This window comes from Schistocerca serialis, chromosome 4 (genome assembly GCF_023864345.2).
Source record: "Schistocerca serialis cubense isolate TAMUIC-IGC-003099 chromosome 4, iqSchSeri2.2, whole genome shotgun sequence".
NCBI classification, from domain to species: Eukaryota; Metazoa; Arthropoda; class Insecta; order Orthoptera; family Acrididae; genus Schistocerca; species Schistocerca serialis.
This window is the reverse complement of record NC_064641.1, coordinates 48,054,786-48,079,444: the sequence shown is the minus strand read 5'-3', so window position 1 is coordinate 48,079,444 and position 24,659 is coordinate 48,054,786. Positions and strand designations below refer to the sequence as shown.

At 39.2% G+C, this 24,659-nt stretch overlaps 1 protein-coding gene across 1 annotated transcript in view; it reads left to right on the top strand.

Moving 5' to 3' along the window:
• Positions 1-518: 518 nt before the first annotated feature.
• LOC126473984 (neural-cadherin-like) overlaps positions 519-24,659 on the top strand; it is a 76,637-nt gene continuing 52,496 nt past the window's right edge. Inside the window, exon 1 of the mRNA XM_050101372.1 lies at positions 519-674. The gene's annotated coding sequence lies outside the window, so the exon portion shown is untranslated. The remainder of the gene's footprint in view (positions 675-24,659) is intronic.

Here is a 24,659-nt window from a genome sequence, read left to right as displayed (position 1 = left end):
TTCATAATTAATGTTGCCCAATGTGAACCACATGGAGGGTGATCATGCAGGCTTTGCAAATCATCACATGGCTTTGATGAACAAAAGATTTTTCATCATACAAGAAAAAGGAGATACGTTTGGCTAAAAAGTGCAAAATACAACATATGCTTCTAAGTGGTTTTACAGTTCTTTATATATCTACATGTAATGGTGCAATTTTTTCACTTTCTTGTTTATTTTCTGTGTCACAGGAATAATGAGTTCCCCGTCTTTTCTAGATAAGAAATGGAAGCTTATGTTTCCGTTACAACCTCAACAGCATACATACTGAAGAACAGTCTGTCTGATTAAGTTATGTTAACATCAGTGATGTCAACTGGCATACTGTAAAGGCAAGTAACGGGATTCCTTCACTTTTTCTTAAAAAAATTAAGTTTCTTGTATGTGTAGTTACGATTATTTTTAAAGTAAAGCTACACTATAATCTTCTGCACATATGAACAGTTATTAATCTAACTCATTTGGATTTCAGATTTCACGTTATGGCTCACTATCTATCCTTCAGTTAGATGATGGTGAATTTACTAGATATAATCAGACCACCTCATTTGAAGGACATCAGCTATTAGTTGTTGATAAAGCAGAGTACCTAGGCATGAATACATTGGAAATTTTTGCTGATTATAAGAATGGTAAGATCTGTTCATAAGTTGTTTCACTCAGTTTACAAATCATGATCAGAGATGAAATGGATATCAGGCACCTATCAAGTATCTGACCTATCTGGCTTAATTTTACTATCTGACCAAATAGCAGATAGTATATCGATATCTGGCACATGCCGATTTTCAACAAATTATTAAAATTTCATAAAACTGACTTTCTTTAATTCACATGTAAGATACTCTAAACACAAATAAAGTCACAATGTCTTCAAATAAAAACACAGTTTATTATTAATGTTAATGAAAAATAAGTTAGTACTCATGCTGAAGTACAGGCAAATTATGGTGAATGAACAGAAATATCTTTCCATTAAGAGGTAATAAGTGGTTTCACTTGTATTCATAAACAAGGTGTGCTTCATAGAAAAGTCTTTTAGGTTCTTCTAATAATTTCCGGGTATGCAGCCGGATCCCGTCGACATTCTGCCACGATATTTCGGCCCAGAGACGTCCGGCCATCATCAGGTGAGTACACAACTACTGAAGAGCCCAGGTGCAGTCGCGGTATTTATGCCGAATCTTGCGCATGCATACCCGGAAATTATTAGAAGAAGAAATACGCCAGGAAAATTTCAGAAGTCACGTCTTTTAGGTTGCTGATAGATACATTCTGACAAACTTTGTCATATTTGGATACTGTGTTGCATTAGGTGAACACAACTGGATCTTTATAATTTGTGGAACCTTTTCCAAATACACACTAAGGTGACAAAAGTCATAAAGTATTTATTTATTTGTCCATGAGACCTTGTTGGTATATAGAATGTACATAAGATGTTGGACATCATTTAATACAGAATTCTTTCTATCATTTTAGCATCATTAATCTCTTGTGATTACACTACTTATTACTGTTGCATTATTTGTATTTGTTCAGTGATTACAATGTTACTATGGTTTCGGTGGCTAAGACTGGTGAATTATTATTCATACTGGCACGTTATTATTTGTCAAAATACTCTTTCAGTCTGCAGAAGCGGTGATCAATTAGATACTCCTTTACTGCAGCTTTGAATCTTGATATGTTGTTTATTGATTGTATGTTACTTGGCAGTTTCCTGAATATTTATTGTCCAAGGTGTAGAACTCCAGTTTTGCAAAGCTTAGTTTTTTTATGGTGCATATGGAAATCCATTTTTTGCCTTGTTTTTAAGCATGTACATCTTCATTTTTGAGGAAGAGTGTGGAATCTGCAGTTTTCTGAAGAGTGGTTTGCAAGATTTTCTGTTTGGCACTTTCTATGATTCTTCTGATTCTTTTTTGGATTCTAAATAGCTTGATGGTATTTGGAGAAGCTCCCTAGAAAATGACTCCATACTTCAGCATTGATTGGACACTTGCATAGCACACACTTTTTAGGTAGTCTTTACTACAGCATCTTTAAAGGATCCTCATTACATAGCAGAATGTGCTCAATTTTTTGCTAAGATTGTCAATATGAGTTCCCCACCTGACATTATCCTGGACGCGCAGCCCAAGAAACTTTGCCAGGTCAACTCTATGTACAGCTTTGTTTGACAGCTGGGTATTTATAGTTTGTGGAGCCTTTTCCTGGACACTGTGGAAGTTGATTGCTACAGTTTTTCCTTCATTTATGATTAAAATATTGTATGTGAACCATTCTGCTATGCTATCCATTGTCTTTGTTGTGTTTTCTTATAGTAGGTTTTCTGATTTTGTAGTAATGAGAAAGCTCGTGCCATCAGCAAACTGGTAAGCATTTTGACACTGTACATTTATTTGTAGGTTACTTATATATAGGAGGATCAGCACTTGTCCCAGTACTGACCCTTGGGGAACATCATATTTCATGCCTTGGTAATCTCAGTAATGGTTTGTGATTTTGCAGCAAGTCAATATGTTGTATTTCCACTGTTTGTTTCTATCTGCAAAGCTATGAACTGACCAAGTCATTAGGTATGGCTCTTATGGCTAGTTGATGTAATTTCTGTAGGAGTGCTTCATGATCTATAATACTGAATGCTTTTGACAAGTCAAGGCATACACCAGTGATATAATCACCACTGTCCACTTTCTGGTAAATTTCACTTAGGAATTCATAGATAACTCTGTTGGTTGAGTGGTTTTTCCTAAACCCGTGTTGTGCTGTGGATAGGATTTGAAATATTTCCATAAACTCTGCAAGTCTTTCATGGAAGACTTTTCCTGGAATTTTTGAGAAGTTAGACAAGAAGGGGAAGTCCATGATGCCAGTGAACTATTGCATAAATATGTTAGTGGTTTTTCAATTCATTCACTACATCGTTTTAATATTTTATCAGGTATATGATCTACTTCTGAGGACTGTTTTGTTTTTAAGGTTTTTATGATGGATAGGCCATGCAAACGACTTTGAAGCTCATATCACACTCAAACCCACTGCTCGGCCTAAATTTTTTGAGGCTCGGCCCATTCCTATGCCCCTTCGTGATCAGGTCAAACGGGAGCTGGATCATCTCACTGCTTCAGGGGTCTTGCTTCCTGTCACTTCCAGTGAGGGGCCCTCTCCTGTCATTGTCGTTGCTAAGCCAAATGGTTATGTTTGTCTTTGTGGTGATTTCAAAGCCATTGTAAATGCTCAATGCCTTATCGACACTTACTCTATGCCTCTACCTGAAGAATTGTTCACTAAACTTGCTGGAGGCCGGTATTTTTCTAAACTTGACCTGTCAGAAGCTTATCATCAACTTCTCCTTGACGCTGCTTCCCAGCTGTTTCTGGTCCCTAACACACCCTTCGGCCTCTATCAATACCAACGACTGTCATTTGGGGTTGCCAGCGCCCCTGCTCTCTTTCAGCGATTCTTGGAACAATTATTGCTCACTGTCCCTGGGTGTATAAATTACCAGGACGACATTGTTGTCACTGGCTCCACCACTGACGAACATCTTCAAAATCTCCACACACTTTTTCATGTCTTACAGACTGCCGGTCTTAAGTGTAATCTTCAGAAATCAAAATTTTTTCAGGCATCTATCACGTACTTGGGGTTTCAACTCTCTCGGGATGGTATTCGTCCTCTTCAGCAAACTGTTGCTGCGATTGATGCCCTTCCTCGCCACACATCTGTTAAGGAACTGCAGGCCTTCTTGGGAAAATAGCATACTATCACAAGTTTTTACCATCTGCTGCTTTGGTGGCTCAGCCGTTGTGTCGCCTGTTGCATAAAAACGTGCCTTTTCACAGGTCCGTGTCATGCGATGCGGCTTTCCAGAAATTGAAGACTATGCTGAAACAAGCCCCGTGCTTGGCTACCTATCGACCTGGCCAACATCATCTTCTTGCCACGGACGCCTCTTAATACGGGGTTGGTGCAGTCCTTGTGCACCGTTTTTCTGACAGTTCTGATCAACCCATTGCTTATGCCTCCAAAACACTCACGGATGCCAAACAAAAGTATTCTCAAATTGAAAAAGAAGCTTTTCCAATTATTTATGCTCTTCATAAGTTTGGTGTTTTTCTCTATGGATCCAAATTTCATCTTGTTATGGATCACAAACCACTTGTTTCCTTGTTTCATCCATCAACGTCACTTTCCGACAAGCCTGCACACTGCCTCCAGCGTTGGGCTCTTTACTTGTCTCATTTCAATTATGAGATTCATTTCTGGCCGATGGCTCAACATGCGAATGCTGATGCACTGTCTCACCTTCCCATGGGTCCTGATCTGGCATTTGATAGGGACGAACTTTTGTATTTCCACCTGGATGTTGCCGAGCAGCGAGTTGTGGATGGGTTTCCCATCACGGGGACCGGCTGGCGGCTGCTACGGGTTCTGACCCTACCCTCTACCGGGTTGGGAGGGTTGGCCAGATCGTCCATCTGCTAAGACTTCTGACCCAATTCAGAACTACTACGCTTTGTGGTACCGCCTCACAACTAGGGATGGTGTTATCCTCTTTTCCACCGAAAATGCTTCGCCGTGTTTTGTGGTACCTGCGTCTTTGCGTGCTTCAGTCTTGCGCCGACTTCACCAAGGGCACTGGGACGTCTCTCGTACAAAATCTCTGGTGCGCCGTCTTGCGTACTGGCCTGGCATCATCTCTGAAATCGCACACATGGTCGCTGCCTGCGGCCCTTGTGCGTCACAGGCCACTGCCCCGAAGTCATCTTTGTCACCGTGGCCTTCGCTTGAGAAGCTCTGGGAGCGTATTCATGCTGACTTTGCGGGACCTTTTTTAGGTACTTATTGGCTTCTCATTATTGATGCCTACTCTAACTTTCCTTTCATTGTCCGTTGCACGTCGCCTACCACCACGGCAACCACCAATGCTCTAGCTCGCATTTTCTCTTTGGAAGGCCTTCCCTCTACTCTTGTTACTGATAATGGTCAGCAATTTGCCTCTTCCAATTTTGTGGATCTTTTTGCCCGTCAAGACGTCATGCATGTCACGGCCCCTCCATTCCATCTGCAGTCAAACGGTGAGGCTGAACGACTGGTACGCACATTTAAGACTCAGAAGAGGAAACACCTGACTTCTTCTGCTGCTGATGATGCGCTTCTCCAATTTCTGGCTTCTTACCATTTCGCCCCCATGGGTGACCACAGCCCGGCTGAGCTCTTACATGGCCGACAGCCCCGCACGCTACTTCATCTTCTGCGGCCTTCCACCTCATGGCCGTGGGTGCCTTTGCTTGGCCAGTTCACCACCGACAACCTTGTATGGGTATGGGGATATGGCAGGTGGCCAAAATGGAGTCCTGGCTGCATCTTACGACACCATGGCCAATGCCTGTGTGAAATCCAGACAGACACAGGTGTTGCAGTGCGTCATTTGGATCAGCTTTGGCCTCGTGTGCCGGCAACACCTGTTCCAGATACCGCTACACCACCTTCGGCTCTACCTGACACTCGGGATACTGAAATTTCTCATTACTCACAGCGCAGTCCTCTCACCATCATATCGCTGCCAGCAGAAGAACTGACACCACCAGGAGACATGCCCATGCAGGAACCAGATGACCATCATCTGTCGGAGCAAATCTACTTGCCTCCTTCTCCTACGGATGCGGACACATCGCCCATGTCTCCTGTTATTACAACCGGACTTGCCGCAACGGGCCGATTGGTGCACGGGGCCCCAGCAGATTCGACCCCCACGTCTCCTGTCATCTCGACCCATTATCATCGGGGACACTTCCGTCCGTACGGGAAGCCTCCTCCTCGAGACTTTACGGCCAGTCAAACAACACCTATGGACGTTAGCAATCTACAGGCCACCTCCATCAAGACCCGTGCAAAAACTTCAAAGGGGGGAAAAGTGTTGTGACTCGCTGATCTCTTACTTGATCTGTGACTCTCATCTATTGCGTCTTCCTTGAAATATATTTACTCAACTTGAAGTTATAGCAGTGGTGCTGTTGTATTTTGGTTACTTGGAGTAATCTAACTGATTAGTGGCCCACTTATGTTCATAAAACAGCTATTGAAGGTATTTGCTACTTTCCTGGGCTCTGTTATTTTCTCTCCATCTTGACATAGAGTGATATTGGCATTTCTGTTAGTGACAATGCCTGTCTGCTGTTTCACAACTTTCCTCATGGCTTTGGTCTTGTTTCCAGCAGACTGAATGTATAGATCATTTGCCTTCATTTTTGTTTCCTTGACAAATTTTTTAAATATTGTCTTGTATTTTCTGTAATAAGCATGAAAATCATCATATACCTGTTGCATTTTTATAATATCATATAGTTTTCTCTTTATCTTGATTGAGATCTTTATTCCAGTTGTTGCCCAAGATCTGCTTCTATTACTAGACCTCATTCTATGTTTCTTTATTGGGGAATCCAGTTTCATAGTACTTGCTAAATATTTCCATAAATCTGTTGAACTTTTCACATATACTTTCATGTTTCCTTAGCTAACAGTTGTCTGGAGGTGTCTATGTTCTGTTCGCTTAGGATTCGTTTTCTTTGACTAGTTCTGTTGGCATTGTGGGTTTAGGTATTGGTACTGTATGGAAAGTAATATACTGTCCATTACGATCACTAAATTCTGTTTTTAAATGGTTCTTGCCTGGAAGCCATTTTTTCTACATTTTAGAATATTTGGTCAATAGTGGTACAAGTAGTTATGGTAATTCTAGAGGGAGAGTTTATAGTAGCCTATAAATTGTATGTTGGAAGAATGGTCATGAGATTTTGTTTTACATTTGAGTTTTTCTGGAAATTTATGTTGAAGTCACGATATACTATTAGATTTTTCTTGTTAGCTTTATGTTTGCTGAGTGCACTGACTAGTTTCTGTAGGAAAATATGTGAGTCCCCATCTGGGCTTCTGTACAAGAAAATTATTATTGTTTTTAGTGATGTTATTTCTGTAGCTGAAATTTAAAAGTCTTCCTCTTTTCCCAATATCTCTAAGGATTTAAAGCAGTGATGTTCAGTGTTAGTTTTAGCAAAAATGCGTGTCCCACCATGGGCAGATGATGTCCTACAGACTGATGAGGATAATGTTAATCCTGGTAATTTTGTGACTCCTAACATATCACTACTCAACCAATATTCACTTAAACATATAACAGAAGCTTCCTTGAGCTCATCTGAAAAGGGTATTTCGAAATCATTGATTTTATTTGGAAAAGATTGAACATTCTGATGAAAGAGTATGAATTTTGTACTTCTGTCGAGTTCAGGTGCATGTAATTAACCACTTACCTTCTTTTTTACCTGTTTGTTTTCATTACTGGTGTCTGCTTGGTCTTCTTTTCCTGGTGAGGCCATAAACATCCTTGTTTCTTGTTCATGGACATCTTTTGTGGTTCTTTTGTATTCTGACTGTGGATGTCTTTTCTCCTGTACCTGTGGTTGAGGGGGGCGGGAGAGGGGGAGGGGTGTGTGTGTTACGAGTGCTCAACACCAAGGTTATCAGCAGTAGCTGTGGTTGTATTTTTTGACATTTTAGTTCCATTGCCTATAGGTGTCTCTTTTCTGTATTTCTTCATAGCTGCACAAGTTTTATCGCAAACAATTCCTGAAGTACATGTTACAGCTTTGCTCAAACAGTTACTCAGTACAGTTTTTGTAGAGACTGGTTTTATAAAGATTGGTTTTCTTGTAATGTGGTCAACATTCTGTATTAAATTTGCTAGCATTTTAGCAATGAGCGACTTCCAGCATTGTTATAGTGTTGTCCATGTATTGTAAATAGCTCTCTTAATGTGGGAAGTTCGAAGAATGTCATGTTATGATAGGCCTTGCACACTTTTGGAACTGTCTGTTTATTTTTTAAAGCTCCGAATTTATGACTGAGTTATCCTGCAGGTCACATCTGTGTGGCATGCTAGTAACTACGATGTTGGGCACTTTGAAATCACGTAGTTAGTTTTTAAGCACTGTGTAGCATGTTTCCCCTCATTCTGGTAAACATAATTGCTTCCACCCATGATTATGATGGTATCATTCTTAGATAAATCATTTAGTGAGTTACCGTTTTTTATTATCTCAGTCAAACGTACATTCAGTTTGGTTATTCCTGTAGCCATAAGTGATGTACCATACTATAATTGTTTATTTTTTTGGCAGTTCTCCCGGCGAGGCTCTCACCAAGCACCATAGCTCATTTTTTTTAACTTCACTTGTTTACTACTTGCTGACATTATCTTGGCCATGTGCACTGAGGTAGATGTGTTTGTATATTTTGAAGATGCAGTTAGGTTGTTTTTTGGATAGTTTGTTCTTTGGCTGTCAGTTTGTTCTTCAACTAACACACTGTAATTTTTTCCTGTCATATCTGTTGAATATATATTGTCTGTGTTAAATTGTATTCGCTTACCGTTAATTGTTTTAGTGGGCCTAATGAAAGCTTTATGTTTTCCTTCAATTGTATTTACATTTTTTTTTCCTTTTTCGATGCATACACTTCTGTTGTTACTATGTGTATTTGTTCTTAATAGTTTTAGCTCATCTTTTAGTCACAAGATATCATTTATTAGCATTTCAGTGATGAATTGTTCAGTATTTAAATCATAAGTTTTTAATATCTCAGCTGTGTGCATACACTGTTCACTGTCACAGAAACATAACGAATTTTTTGTATTGAGCCACTAGATGCAGAAGGAATGAATCCATAGTTGGGTTTCAGCACAAATTCAGAAATCTTTTATCACTGTTTCATCACATACAAGGCAAGAAACACCCATGTTTTTTTGTTCTTAGGACATGAACCTGTATAACGAGCACCTCGAAGTGCCATCATATTTAAGCTATTATTAAAACTTCAAGACAACATTGTTATCATTAACTATGAACCACTGGCACTCAGATAGCTGTGTGCACTACAGTTTTTATTGACACTGTCTTATTCACTACAAATCATCACATAATTAGGAACCACATTCTGGCATGTCTAATATGGTAGCCATCTTGTAGGGATGTGCACATTTACAGATGGCAGTGCATTGTTGGAGATGTCATTGGTACTCAGATGATTTGTGTGAAAGGCTTCCATGGCCATTATGGCCACACAACAGGAGTTAACAGACTTTGCATGTGGAATGTTGTCAACAAGGTATTGTGCAAGTTGGTGGTGTCTCCACAATGGTGTAGGCTGTGCTGTGTTTACATGGAATGGACTGGGTCTTCTGGTCCGACTGAACTGGTCACTGACTGCAAATGATTATGTTTGACAATTTGCAGCCATTCATGACCTTCATCTTCCCAAACAACAATGAAATTTTTGTGGATGACAATTCATTCACGACTGGTCTGAAGAACATTCTGGACAATTTGAGTCAATGATTTGGCCACCCATACCACCTGACATGATTCCCATTGAACATTTGTGAGACATAATTGAGAGTATAGTTCATGCACAAAATCCTGCACCAGCAACACTTTCGCAGTCATGGACAGCTAGAGGGACAGCATGGCTCAAAATTTCTGCAGGGGCTTCCAATGAGTTGTTGAGTCTATGCCATGTTGAGCTGCTGCACTATGCCAGGCAAAAAGAGGTCCAACATGATATTAGCAGATATCCCACAGCTTTTGTCACATCAGAGAAAAGTTAACAAATGCAATCAATTATAACTGTCCTCAAATAATAGTCAGTCTCACTAGAAATCACATTTGTTTGTTGATTGTTACAGTCACTATTATTAGTTCAGTTACCACTTCATTAAAGCAATCCCAAAATATGTCATGAACTTCACAAGTCACATTTGATTCAATTTTGTCTCTTCTGCATTTCTGAGTAGGCATTGGAAGTGAACTGCTACTTGTATAAGATTGTTCACAAAATTCCAATAGGATCTTCTATTGACCTCTCTCAGCTTCAAGAAACCCCAAATAGTCTGTCTTGAATCTTGGGATTAGAAAGATTCCAATCAAGTAATTTGAATCTTTATTTAAGGAGCTGAAATGACTTTCTAATTCAGCTTTTGAACCATATCCTCAGGGGTTCTTTGTGCTGTCTCATCTTTACCTAAATACTTGCTTAATACCGCAACATATGGTATTACTTCAGATATGGAGGAAAGACCATACTTTTTTTGTTATTTCAGTGAGCAACACAATGTAACATTACGAGTCAAGACAGCTGTAACGGAACTTGAATAGCATAAAGTTATTGTTAAAAACGCACGCCGCGCGATTTGTTATGATTTGGTCGGTCATAATAGTAGTAACATGCTTTTGAATACAATTAAAATATAACGGCGATACCTGTTTAGCGTTATTGGAAATAATATGTAATAAATTAATGAGTAAGGTAGCCGATCCTATAAGAAGAGGTAAAATTGGGCATATTAAGGTGTTTTGCTTTATATCGACTAAGCCGATGATACGGCGTCTTTTTTTTCCGTTTACTCTTAGAAGAAAAAAAAAAGAAAACCAGTAACGAAGTGCTAATTGTGCGTTGTGAAAAATATAGGGGCGAATTTTAAATAGCTACAGTGTATAATCAGACTAACAAATGGACATTCAGTTACACGAAATAGCGGACAGTGAAGTGTGGTCATTAAATTGAGTACACCTACAGGGCGGTCAATTCCAGGATAAGTCTATTCGCGTCTCGCGAGGCACGCGGTATTGAGACCGTTTTTTTTTATTATATCACGGAGAGCGGGCTTCAATTTATAAAAAGGAGAAAAGCTGTATCATTATCATTGACTGTTGGTGTTATGCAACCAAAACTTTTCATCAAAGGGTTTCGGTGAATGAGTGGTGAATGTGAAATGAAACTGTGAACGAAGTTATGTTAAATAAAGCAGAAGAGACAAGACAGTTTGGTCGTATCTGTTATTATTCCATAAACCGTAACATGTACTCTCGTTGTACGAAGCCTTTATAGACGATCGTTATGACAATTTGCTTTGAAGGGATCTCGTTACGAGTTAAGTTTTGGGGACCTGGTCAACAGGGGATAGTTCGTAGATCTTAACTACTGCAGCTATTCTGGAATCAGGTGCTACCATGACCGTTGTGTGTTGTCTATGGCTTAAGGTCATCATATCTCATGCTCTAAGATCGACGCGCCTTTCCTCTTGGTATAACGGTGTCTCACGGTAACCACGACAACGCCGACGGCGAAGGAAGATACGGTAGAAGTGGCGCCACAACGTGCGGCTCGATCGAGGAGGATTGCTGCATCGAGTTGAGTGTTTGCTTTGAAGGGATCTCGTTACGAGTTAAGTTTTGGGGACCTGGTCAACAGGGGATAGTTCGTAGATCTTAACTACTGCAGCTATTCTGGAATCAGGTGCTACCATGACCGTTGTGTGTTGTCTATGGCTTAATGTCATCATATCTCATGCTCTAAGATCGACGCGCCTTTCCTCTTGGTATAACGGTGTCTCACGGTAACCACGACAACGCCGACGGCGAAGGAAGATACGGTAGAAGTGGCGCCACAACGTGCGGCTCGATCGAGGAGGATTGCTGCATCGAGTTGAGTGTCATCCGGATTCACGAACCCTAGAGTTGGAAAATATTGTAGCAGCCAGTGAGTCTGTCCAATGAAAGAGGTATTCTTCAATAATCGCTAAAAGTGAGCGATACTACCAGGTATGATTAAAATAACTGTATAATTATAAAAAAAAAGGGAAGTTGAGACTTGTGATTTCGGTAGATAAATATATATAAATACATAGTGAAAATAAGTGTATGTCTTGGTAGTGAATAATCATGTCAAAGCGAACGAAAAGAATACATGATAATGTGCAGTTGAGTAGAGTAATGAGTAGAGAGAGAGAGGAAAGTGAAGAGGAAAGGGATGATGTATCCCATGGGCTCAATGTGGGACAGGAGACATGTACAGGTAATAATACTGTTATTGATTTAGAGCCGTTAGGAGATTCAAATACAATGATAAGTAAGGTAAGCAGCGTGGGAGAACATAAAGATCTTGAGGTTTCGGAAGTAGATCAGCAAGTTAATCCTCAAAATGGAAATATTAATCAAAAAATGTTTGATATGAACCATGGACCTTGCCGTTGGTGGGGAGGCTTGCGTGCCTCAGCGATACAGATAGCCGTACCGTAGGTGCAACCACAACGGAGGGGTATCTGTTGAGAGGCCAGACAAACGTGTGGTTCCTGAAGAGGGGCAGCAGCCTTTTCAGTAGTTGCAAGGGCAACAGTCTGGATGATTGACTGATCTGGCCTTGTAACAATAACCTAAACGGCCTTGCTGTGCTGGTACTGCGAACGGCTGAAAGCAAGGGGAAACTACAGCCGTAATTTTTCCCGAGGGCATGCAGCTTTACTGTATGATTGCATGATGATGGCGTCCTCTTGGGTAAAATATTCCGGAGGTAAAATAGTCCCCCATTTGGATCTCCGGGCGGGGACTACTCAAGAGGATGTCGTTATCAGGAGAAAGAAAACTGGCGTTCTACGGATCGGAGGGTGGAATGTCAGATCCCTTAATCGGGCAGATAGGTTAGAAAATTTAAAAAGGGAAATGGATAGGTTGAAGTTAGATATAGTGGGAATTAGTGAAGTTCGGTGGCAGGAGGAACAAGACTTCTGGTCAGGTGACTACAGGGTTATAAACACAAAATCAAATAGGGGTAATGCAGGAGTAGGTTTAATAATGAATAGGAAAATAGGAATGCGGGTAAGCTACTACAAACAGCATAGTGAACGCATTAATGTGGCCAAGATAGATACGAAGCCCACGCCTACTACAGTAGTACAACTTTATATGCCAACTAGCTCTGCAGATGACGAAGAAATTGAAGAAATGTATGATGAAATAAAAGAAATTACTCAGATTGTGAAGGGAGACGAAAATTTAATAGTCATGGGTGACTGGAATTCGAGTGTAGGAAAAGGGAGAGAAGGAAACATAGTAGGTGAATATGGATTGGGGGACAGAAATGAAAGAGGAAGCCGCCTGGTCGAATTTTGCACAGAGCACAACATAATCATAACTAACACTTGGTTTAAGAATCATGAAAGAAGGTTGTATACATGGAAGAACCCTGGAGATACTAAAAGGTATCAGGTAGATTATATAATGGTAAGACAGAGATTTAGGAACCAGGTTTTAAATTGTAAGACATTTCCAGGGGCAGATGTGGACTCTGACCACAATCTATTGGTTATGACCTGTAGATTAAAACTGAAGAAACTGCAAAAAGGTGGGAATTTAAGGAGATGGGACCTGGATAAACTAAAAGAACCAGAGGTTGTACAGAGATTCAGGGAGAGCATAAGGGAGCAATTGACAGGAATGGGGGAAATAAATACAGTAGAAGAAGAATGGGTAGCTTTGAGGGATGAAGTAGTGAAGGCAGCAGAGGATCAAGTAGGTAAAAAGACGAGGGCTAGTAGAAATCCTTGGGTAACAGAAGAAATATTGAATTTAATTGATGAAAGGAGAAAATATAAAAATGCAGTAAGTGAAACAGGCAAAAAGGAATACAAACGTCTCAAAAATGAGATCGACAGGAAGTGCAAAATGGCTAAGCAGGGATGGCTAGAGGACAAATGTAAGGATGTAGAGGCCTATCTCACTAGGGGTAAGATAGATACCGCCTACAGGAAAATTAAAGAGACCTTTGGAGATAAGAGAATGACTTGTATGAATATCAAGAGCTCAGATGGAAACCCAGTTCTAAGCAAAGAAGGGAAAGCAGAAAGGTGGAAGGAGTATATAGAGGGTCTATACAAGGGCGATGTACTTGGGGACAATATTATGGAAATGGAAGAGGATGTAGATGAAGATGAAATGGAAGATATGATACTGCGTGAAGAGTTTGACAGAGCACTGAAAGACCTGAGTCGAAATAAGGCCCCCGGAGCAGACAATATTCCATTGGAACTACTGACGGCCGTGGGAGAGCCAGTCCTGACAAAACTCTACCATCTGGTGAGCAAGATGTATGAAACAGGCGAAATACCCTCAGACTTCAAGAAGAATATAATAATTCCAATCCCAAAGAAAGCAGGTGTTGACAGATGTGAAAATTACCGAACTATCAGCTTAATAAGTCACAGCTGCAAAATACTAACACGAATTCTTTACAGACGAATGGAAAAACTAGTAGAAGCCAACCTCGGGGAAGATCAGTTTGGATTCCGTAGAAACACTGGAACACCTGAGGCAATACTGACCTTACGACTTATCTTAGAAGAAAGATTAAGGAAAGGCAAACCTACGTTTCTAGCATTTGTAGACTTAGAGAAAGCTTTTGACAATGTTGACTGGAATACTCTCTTTCAAATTCTAAAGGTGGCAGGGGTAAAATACAGGGAGCGAAAAGCTATTTACAATTTGTACAGAAACCAGATGGCAGTTATAAGAGTCGAGGGACATGAAAGGGAAGCAGTGGTTGGGAAGGGAGTAAGACAGGGTTGTAGCCTCTCCCCGATGTTGTTCAATCTGTATATTGAGCAAGCAGTAAAGGAAACAAAAGAAAAATTCGGAGTAGGTATTAAAATTCATGGAGAAGAAATAAAAACTTTGAGGTTCGCCGATGACATTGTAATTCTGTCAGAGACAGCAAAGGACTTGGAAGAGCAGTTGGATGGAATGGACAGTGTCTTGAAAGGAGGATATAAGATGAACATCAACAAAAGCAAAACAAGGATAATGGAATGTAGTCTAATTAAGTCGGGTGATGCTGAGGGAATTAGATTAGGAAATGAGGCACTTAAAGTAGTAAAGGAGTTTTGCTATTTGGGGAGCAAAATAACTGATGATGGTCGAAGTAGAGAGGATATAAAATGTAGGCTGGCAATGGCAAGGAAAGCGTTTCTGAAGAAGAGAAATTTGTTAACATCCAGTATAGATTTAAGTGTCAGGAAGTCATTTCTGAAAGTATTCGTATGGAGTGTAGCCATGTATGGAAGTGAAACATGGACGATAAATAGTTTGGACAAGAAGAGAATAGAAGCTTTTGAAATGTGGTGCTACAGAAGAATGCTGAAGATTAGATGGGTAGATCACATAACTAATGAGGAAGTATTGAATAGGATTGGGGAGAAGAGGAGTTTGTGGCACAACTTGACTAGAAGAAGGGATCGGTTGGTAGGACATGTTCTGAGGCATCAAGGGATCACCAATTTAGTATTGGAGGGCAGCGTGGAGGGTAAAAATCGTAGAGGGAGACCAAGAGATGAATACACTAAGCAGATTCAGAAGGATGTAGGTTGCAGTAGGTACTGGGAGATGAAAAAGCTTGCACAGGATAGAGTAGCATGGAGAGCTGAATCAAACCAGTCTCAGGACTGAAGACCACAACAACAACAACATGCTGGTATCAATAAATACTCAAATGGGTGTAATGAATGGAAGACTTGGTTCACTAGAAAAAGATAATAAGCAATTAAAAGAGGACAATCAAAAGTTAAATGAAAAATTTGAGGCCAAATTTGGTTCATTAGAAGTTAAAATGGATTCTTTGGAAAGCAAACTGAACACCTTTGATTATAAACTGGAAAATACTAAGAAAGAATTAAAGGCGGACTGGGAGACTCAATTAAATGTGAAATTTGGAGAACTAGATGTAGAGTTTTCTAACACCTTAGAAAGGCAATATAATAATTTAATGGGAAAACTTCATGATGTAGAAAAGAAATATGAGGTAGTTTCGAAGAGTTATGATGGCCTGTCCAATAGGATGGTTAAGTGTGAAAGCAACTGTTTCAATGCTAGTGCACAGATAGAAGAGCTTTCGAAACAAATAGTCGAGTTTGAGTCTGATGCTCGTAAGGGGATTGACAAGTATTTAGTAGATCAAACTAAAAGAATTGACGAAGATCTATCTGAATGGATAGAAATAAAAGGAAATGAAATTGTAGACAAGGTTAAGACTACTATTGGATCCCAGCCAAATGAAAATATCAATGAGCACCTAAGTAGAAATGATGAATTAATTGAGCTCTTCACTAGCGAATTTCAGAAAATAAAAGACAAAATAGTTGATGAGTTACCTAAATGGCAAAAGGAAACCAATCATAAATTGGCGGAGTTAGAACGGAAGTTATCACAAAATTTGTTGACAGAGGACGAACGTTCGGAGAATAGGTCGAAAAACAACCGAACATGTGATAATACGAAGTACAATTGTGGTGAAAATTTGCATTGGGAAGTTGATGATTCTGTTGGTAAAGATGATGATTCTTTTGGTCAGCGAGGATATTTGTCTTCTTTAAAGGTGGAGAACAGCATTTTTAAAAGTAGACAATTCCCAACATTCTCCACTGAAAAGAACAACCTGCATCCGAAAATCTTTATCAATAATTTCAAAAGAATATTTCCGCGTAGCTGGTCAGAACACGACCGACTTCAATTTATAGTATCCAAAATTACCGGAGAAGCCGCATTATGGGCCGCCGAAGTAAGTGAAAGTTGCCATACTTGCGCTGAGTTTGAATAACTTTTTTTGACTAAATACTGGTCGTCGAGTAAACAAGAGAAATTAAGAAAAGAGGTTTACCAACCTGAGTATTTTAACAGTAAAAGGAGTACTTTAAGGCAATATTTTGAAAAGTACATAAATAAGACACGTTATTGGAGTGATCCAATTTCTCACAAGGAAGTGATCAGAATTTTGAAGGGAAGGTTGCCCATAAATATACGTGAAAAGTTAATAAATGTTCCTGACCACGATGTAGAACAATTCTGGTCGGTGACTGACTCAATAGATATGGTTATGGAAGACGCAAGACAAATGAGTAGTAATCAAATGTCGACTCACACTCATAGTAATACGAATAATTATAATAATAATTTAACGTATGATTATAATAATACCGAAAACCAGGTCAAACCCGCATCACAGGAGCGTGGACAATCTTCATCCTACGGTTGCAATAAAAACAATGATTATAATAAATATAGAAGAGATACTTACTGTGCTAGAGGTAAACCTCGATATGGTGACGCGAATGTGCATAGTAGTGATATTAATAAGAGTAACAGGTACCCAAGTGATGAACCCAATTGCATTCGACCTTGGGAAGATAATTCGAAGCATAATGTTCATCGGCAGGATGGAACAAATGCCTCGAGTCCTCATCCAGCACAAGGAGTTATACCAATGGGCGAAGGAGCCTCCAATGTGCGACGGGGTGAATACCATAACTCGGATCATACTGTACGGATTGTGGAAGTTCATGAACCCCCACCGATGACTCAACGAGATAGATCAAACTAATACCAGTCACCAAATACCTTCCTAGGATGACTGGAAAGGAGAAGGAAGGCAGGCATCAATTTGAACTGAGAGTATTAAGGTACAATAATGATCAGGATATAAGGAATGAATTAATTGAAGAAAAACCTGAAGTTTCTAATAAATGTGGACAAATTTTACAGGCAATAATTCCAACAAGTATAAATAATGTTGATGTTGAAATATTAATTGATACTGGAGCAACTATTAGTGTCATGACGTTGGACTGTTTAAAACAGATAAGCCGAGGGGTAAAAATGCCCACTTTTCCTATCACAGGATGTACCGTGTCTGGCGCGTTCAGCGCAAAAATGCAAAAAGTTGTGAAACAGGTACGTGTTGACGTTACAATACAGGGGGCTCAAATAGAAAGTACATTCCTGGTTGTTCCTAAAATGACAGTACCATGTATCTGGGGTTTGGATTTTTTATGTGAGACCGGTGCAATCATTAATTTAGAGAAAGGTGAATGTATATTTAATTCTAATGGTAATGTTTTGACAGCCACCCTGAGAAAGGGCCGAGTAGTTCCAAATCAATTGTGTATGAATCTAATGGTAAAATATGTCAGTATTGATGATGAAAATGTGTATGATATATGCCTTATTGAATGTTCTGAAGAAATGATGGATAAAATGTCATTGCAGGAAAAGGTGTTAGAATCAGAATATTTATCTGTTATCCAAAGGGATGAACTGTACTACTTGTTGGAAGCATATCAGTCAATTTTTAGTAAACGTCCGGGTATAATAAAAGACTTTGAAACCATATAAAGACGTATGCACATAAACCCTTTTGTCGTACTTCCTATTCTATCCCATAGACAAAGAAAGAAGTAGTCAGAAAGGAAATCAATAAAATGTTAGAATGGGGTATTATTGAGCCCTCAGATTCTGAATATTGTAACCCTCTTGTGGCGGTAATTAAACCCAATGGTGACATCAGATTGGTGTTGGATGCCAGAGAGATCAATAAGATCATTATACCTGTACAAACGCGACCGGAGAACCTAGAAGAGTTAGTACAAAAGTTTTATGGTGCCCGCTTCTTAACTTCTTTGGATATGCGTAGTTCATATTGGCAAACTAGAATATCGAAAGAATCTAGAAAATATACTGCATTCATTTTTCTGGGCCAAAGTTACCAGTTTACTGTCATGCCATTTGGGTTGAAAATAAGCGGTGGTGTTTTCATATCGGCATTAGATACCATACTGGGCAGAGAACTTTTGAATGAAGTTACTTTATATGTGGATGATTTGCTAATTGCTTCTGAAACTTGGGAGGAACATTTGGACTTATTAAGAAGAGTTTTTGCGAAATTGGTGGAATACGGAGTTACTGTAAATTTGAGCAAATCCAAGTTTGCTCATAACCAATTGAAATTTCTTGGACATATAATCACTCCTGAAGGGATAAAACCAAATCCTAAAAAGATGGATGCGATTAACAGATGTGCTTATCCAAAGAATAGAACGGAATTAAAGTCATTTATCGGCTTAGTTTCATTTTTTCGACGATTTTTACCCAATCAGTTAGGAAGCCAAGACTGTTTGTTACGGCTGTTAAGAAAAAATGTCATGTGGGAGTGGAATTCCGAATGCACGCAAGCTTTTGATAACATCCGCAATGCTTTGACTAATGCTCCACTGTTACATCATCCGAGACTTGATCAAGATTTTTATATTGCTGCGGATGCTTCTGAAACAGGATTGGGTGCCACTCTTTTCCAGATGGACAATCCAGAAGATATCAGTACCATCAAGATAATTGGGTTTGCTAGCAGAACACTCTCTAGCTGTGAACGTGCATATTGTACTACTGAATTGGAAGTACTGGCCGTGGTCTGGTCACTTAGAAAGTTTCGCTATTTTGTATATGGAAAGAAGATCATTGTATTCTGCGACCACAAAGCTTTATCTTTTATTTTAACAGGAAGGATGTTCCATTCACGTTTAACCCGGTGGGCCTTGCTACTGCAAGAATATGATATTATGCTCAAATACATCAGAGGGAAAGACAACATCATAGCCGATGCTCTTTCAAGATTACCGAAAAGAAAGAATGCTGACGAGTGTGAAGAACGGACTATTGACTTTAAAGTCATGAATTTATCAAGGCAATATTGTGAGAGGCAGATTTCACAGCTATCTCGAAGTCTTCCACAACTGCAAGAAGATGATAAGTTGTGGAAAGCCATTAGGCATGCTGTTGAAAGCAAAACGCTAAGTCACTCTCAAGAACAGTATCAATTAAAATCCGGAATATTGTATCGGAGGAAGGACGAAGAAGATGTTTGGAAAGTTTGTGTTCCAAATAAATATTTAGAATCACTAGTATGGTACACTCACTTGAATTGGGGTCATTTTGGTGCCGCTAAATGTACAGCCGAAATAGCACAATACTGCTGTCATCCAAATTTGGGACGTATAGCTACAAATATTATTAAGAAGTGCAAAATATGTCAGAAGGCGAAACCCATAAACTATTGTCGGAAGACAGAATTACATCCTATCATCCCACAACAACCTTTAATGTTGGTGTCATGTGACGTCTGTGGGCCATGTCCCATGACACGTGGACGGTTCAAATATGTATTGGGTTTCTATGATCTCTTTTCAAAATATGTGAAATTATATCCTTTGAAAAATCTCCACATTCGACCCATGTTACGCAAATTTATCAACAACTATATAACTGAGCTTGGCAAACCTATAATGATCTTGACAGACAACGCTGCTTATTATACAAGCTAAGTATGGAGAGACACTATGAAAGAACAAGGAATCCAGCACATTTACATCTCAAGATTTTACCCTTGTGGAAATCCGGTTGAAAGAATCTTCCGAGAGTTGAACCGATTTTTACGGACGTACATACCCAAACAACATTATAAATGGATCGATTGGATTTATGAATTTGAGAAAGTGTATAATGACTTACCACACTTATCAACAGGTTATTCACCTAACCAAATAGTATTTGGTGAAAGTATTGTGCCAGAATGGATGAAGAAATTACCTTCAATAGAACAAAAGATTACCAAGAAAGAAGATATGGTGAAGAAGGTCTACGAAAACCTGAAGCATCAAGCACAATTGAGAAAAACCCGTTTTGATAAAAATGTGAAGAAAGTAGTCACATATGGTGTAGGGGAAGAAATTTTATTGAGAAATCACCCAAAAGCATCAACCAGGAAAAGACTGAATAAGAAATGGCAATATTTATATACAGGTCCATATAAAATAATGAAAATACCTCATGAAGGGAGCTACCTCCTGGCAGATTGTGATACTGATGTAATTAAAGGCTTGTTCCCTCACATAGACCTGAAGAAGTATTATCAATAATGAGCAAAATATAGATTCAAGAAACACTGAATGATACCAAGACTACACTCAGTGGACTAAATAAAAGCACCAATGGATAAATACGTACTTATACTAACTTACAAAGAAAATTAAAGAATGTACCGATGATTTCCAACAATGACGACGCTGAAATACGATTTATCCTCTCACTGAACGGCGAGGATGGATGATTTGAAAGAGGAATTAAGAGGAAAAGAAAAGGACCAAATCCTCTCTGGTTAAACAAGTGGCCTGATAAGGGTTTTGGCCTAGGATGCCAATCGTCGAACCCGGCTGTGATCCCTGCCTTGCACAGTCGGTTGAAGAACTGAGGGCTTCATCCAAGAAAAAAAAATGTGGTGTGAATATGAAGTGATTAGTGCGAAGTGCTTCTAAGACAACCTATAAACAAATGTGGAATTTAGTTAAGGGCATTTTGTCTAGGCCCATTAACTCAACTTAAATATTGTAGAATGTATGTACTGACTTGTTGAGTGAATCTGAGAGTGAGTGCATTCGCCGAAACAAATACCCTCTCCTGTCACAGTACACACACACACACACACACACACACACACACACACACACACACACAAAAAAAAAAAAAAAAAAAAAAAAAAAAAAAAAAAAAAAAAAAAAAAAAAAAAAAAGCCTGTTCTGTCTGGAACCCTCTTCAAGACATCACAGTCTGGGGGGCCGTGTAACATTATGAGTCAAGACAGCTGTAACGGAACTTGAATAGCGTAAAGTTATCGTTAAAAACGCACGCCGCGCAATTTGTTATGATTTGGTCGGTCATAATAGTAGTAACATGCTTTTGAATACAATTAAAATATAACGGCGATACCTGTTTAGCGTTATTGGAAATAATATGTAATAAATTCATGAGTAAGGTAGCCGATCCTATAAGAAGAGGTAAAATTGGGCATATTAAGGTGTTTTGCTTTATATCGACTAAGCTGATGATACGGCGTCTTTTTTTTTCCGTTTACTCTTAGAAGAAGAAAAAAAAAAAAGAAAACCAGTAACGAAGTGCTAATTGTGCGTTGTGAAAAATATAGGGGCGAATTTTAAATAGCTACAGTGTATAATCAGACTAACAAATGGACATTCAGTTACGCGAAATAGCGGACAGTGAAGTGTGGTCATTAAATTGAGTACACCTACAGGGCGGTCAATTCCAGGATAAGTCTATTCGCGTCTCACGAGGCACGCGGTATTGAGACCGTTTTTTTTTAATTATATCACGGAGAGCGGGCTTCAATTTATAAAAAGGAGAAAAGCTGTATCATTATCATTGACTGTTGGTGTTATGCAACCAAAACTGTTCATCAAAGGGTTTCGGTGAATGAGTGGTGAATGCGAAATGAAACTGTGAACGAAGTTATATTAAATAAAGCAGAAGAGACAAGACAGTTTGGTCGTATCTGTTATTATTCCATAAACCGTAACATGTACTCTCGTTGTACAAAGCCTTTATAGACGATCGTTATGACAATTTGCTTTGAAGGGATCTCGTTACGAGTTAAGTTTTGGGGACCTGGTCAACAGGGGATAGTTCGTAGATCTTAACTACTGCAGCTATTCTGGAATCAGGTGCTACCATGACCGTTGTGTGTTGTCTATGGCTTAAGGTCATCATATCTCATGCTCTAAGATCGACGCGCCTTTCCTCTTGGTATAACGGTGTCTCACGGTAACCACGACAACGTCGACGGCGAAGGAAGATACGGTAGAACAACAAGCCACAAAGACTTTAAAAATGTTTTTATTGCAGAACCATAACTGGTTTTGGTCATTAGTGCCCATCTTCAAAAGGCTAACATGTGCATTTACATAAATGTTTTCATCAGAAATATGTTATCAGTTCCGCCACTGCACAAGAATATTTGAAACATAGAAGTGTCAATAGATATTCAAATATTCTTGTGCACTGCGGATCTGATGACATGCTACTGGTGAAAACATTTATGTTATTGGAAATATTAACCATCTGAAAATGGGCATGACCTCGGTTATGGCTGTAGAATAAAAGAATTTTAAATATATATTTGGCTGGTTGCATTATTTACTGTTGTTTCATTGTTCTACATCTACATCTACGTGATTACTCTGCTATTCTCAATAACGTGCCTGGCAGAGGGTTCAATGAATCACCTTCAAAATGTCTCTCTACCGTTCCACTCTCAAACGGCACCCGAGAAAAACGAGCACTTAAATTTTTCTGTGCGAGCCCTGATTTCTCTTATTTTATCGTGATGAACATTTCTCCCTATGTAGGTGGGTGCCAAGAGAATGTTTTCGCAATCGGAGGAGAAAACTGGTGATTCAAATTTCAGGAGAAGATCCCTTCGCAACGAAAATTGCCTTTGTTTTAATGATTGTCACTCCAATTCACATATCATGTCTGTGACACTATCTTCACTATTTCACGATAATACAAAACGAGCTGCCCTTCTTTGTACTTTTTCAATGTCATCCGTCAGTCCCATCTGATGCGATCCCAAACCGCACAGCAATACTCCAGAATAGGGCGGACAAGTGTGGTGTAAGCAGTATCTTTAGTAGACCTGTTGCACCTTCTAAGTGTTCTGCCAATGAATCAGTCTTTGGTTTGCTCTGCCCACAATATTATCTATGTGAACATTCCAGTTTAGGTTATTTGTAATTGTAATCCTTAAAAATTTAGTTGAAATTATAGCCTTCAGATTTGTGTGACTTATCGCATAATCAAAATTTAGCTGATTTCTTTTAGTACTCATGCGAATAACTTCACACTTTTCCTTACTCAGTGTCAATTGCCACTTTTTGCACCATACAGATATCTTATCTAAATCATTTTGAAAGTCGTTTTGATCATCTGATGGCTTTACAAGATGGTAAATGACAGCATCATCTGCAAACAATCTGAGACAGCTACTCAGATTGTCTCCTGTGTCATTAATATAGATCAGGAACAATAGCGAGCCTATAACACTTCCTTGCGGAACACCAGATATTACTTCTGTTTTACTCGATGACTTTCCGTCTATTACTACGAACTGTGACTTTTCTGACAGGAAATCATGAATCCAGTTGCACAACTGAGGCGATACTCCATAGGCACGCGTTTGGTTAGAAGATGCTTGTGAGGAACGGTGTCGGAAGCCTTCTGGAAATCTAAAAATATGGAATCCCCTGTCGATAGCATTTATTACTTCATGAATATAAAGAGCTAGTTGTGTTTCACAAGAACAGTATTTTCTGAAACCCTGCTCACTATGTGTCAATAAATCATTTTCTTCAAGGTACTTCATAATCTTCAAATACAGTATATGTTACAAAACCCTACTGCAAATCGACATTAGTGGTACAGGCCTGTAATTCAGCAGATTGCTCCTACTTCCCTTTTTGGGTATTGGTGTGACCTGAGCAATTTTCCAGTCTTTAGATACAGATCTTTCTGTGAGTGAGTGGCTGTACATAATTGCTAAATAAGGAGCTATTTTATCAGCATACTCTGAGAGGAATCTGACTGGTATACAATCTGGACCGGAGGCCTTGCCTTTATTAAGTGATTTAAGCTGCTTCGTTACTCCGAGGATATCTACTTCTGTGTTTCTCATCTTGGCAGTTGTTTTTGATTGGAATTCAGGAATATTATTTCGTCTTCTTTGGTGAAGGAGTTTCGGTAAACTGTGTTTAATAACTCTGCTTTAGTGGGACCGTCAGCTGATGGGTTTTCTGCCAAATTTCGAGAAAGAATTTCGTTGTGGAAATTATTAAAAGCATCTCACATTGAAGTACACACCATATTTTGAACTTTCTGTAAAACTTTGCCAATCTTGAGGATTTTGTCCTCTTTTAAATTTGGCATGCTTCTTTCGCTGCTTCTGCAACAGCGATTTGACCTATTTTGTGTACCATGGATAATCAGTACCATCACTTATTAATTTATGTGGTATGTATCTCTCAATTGCTGTCGATACTATCTCTGTGAAAA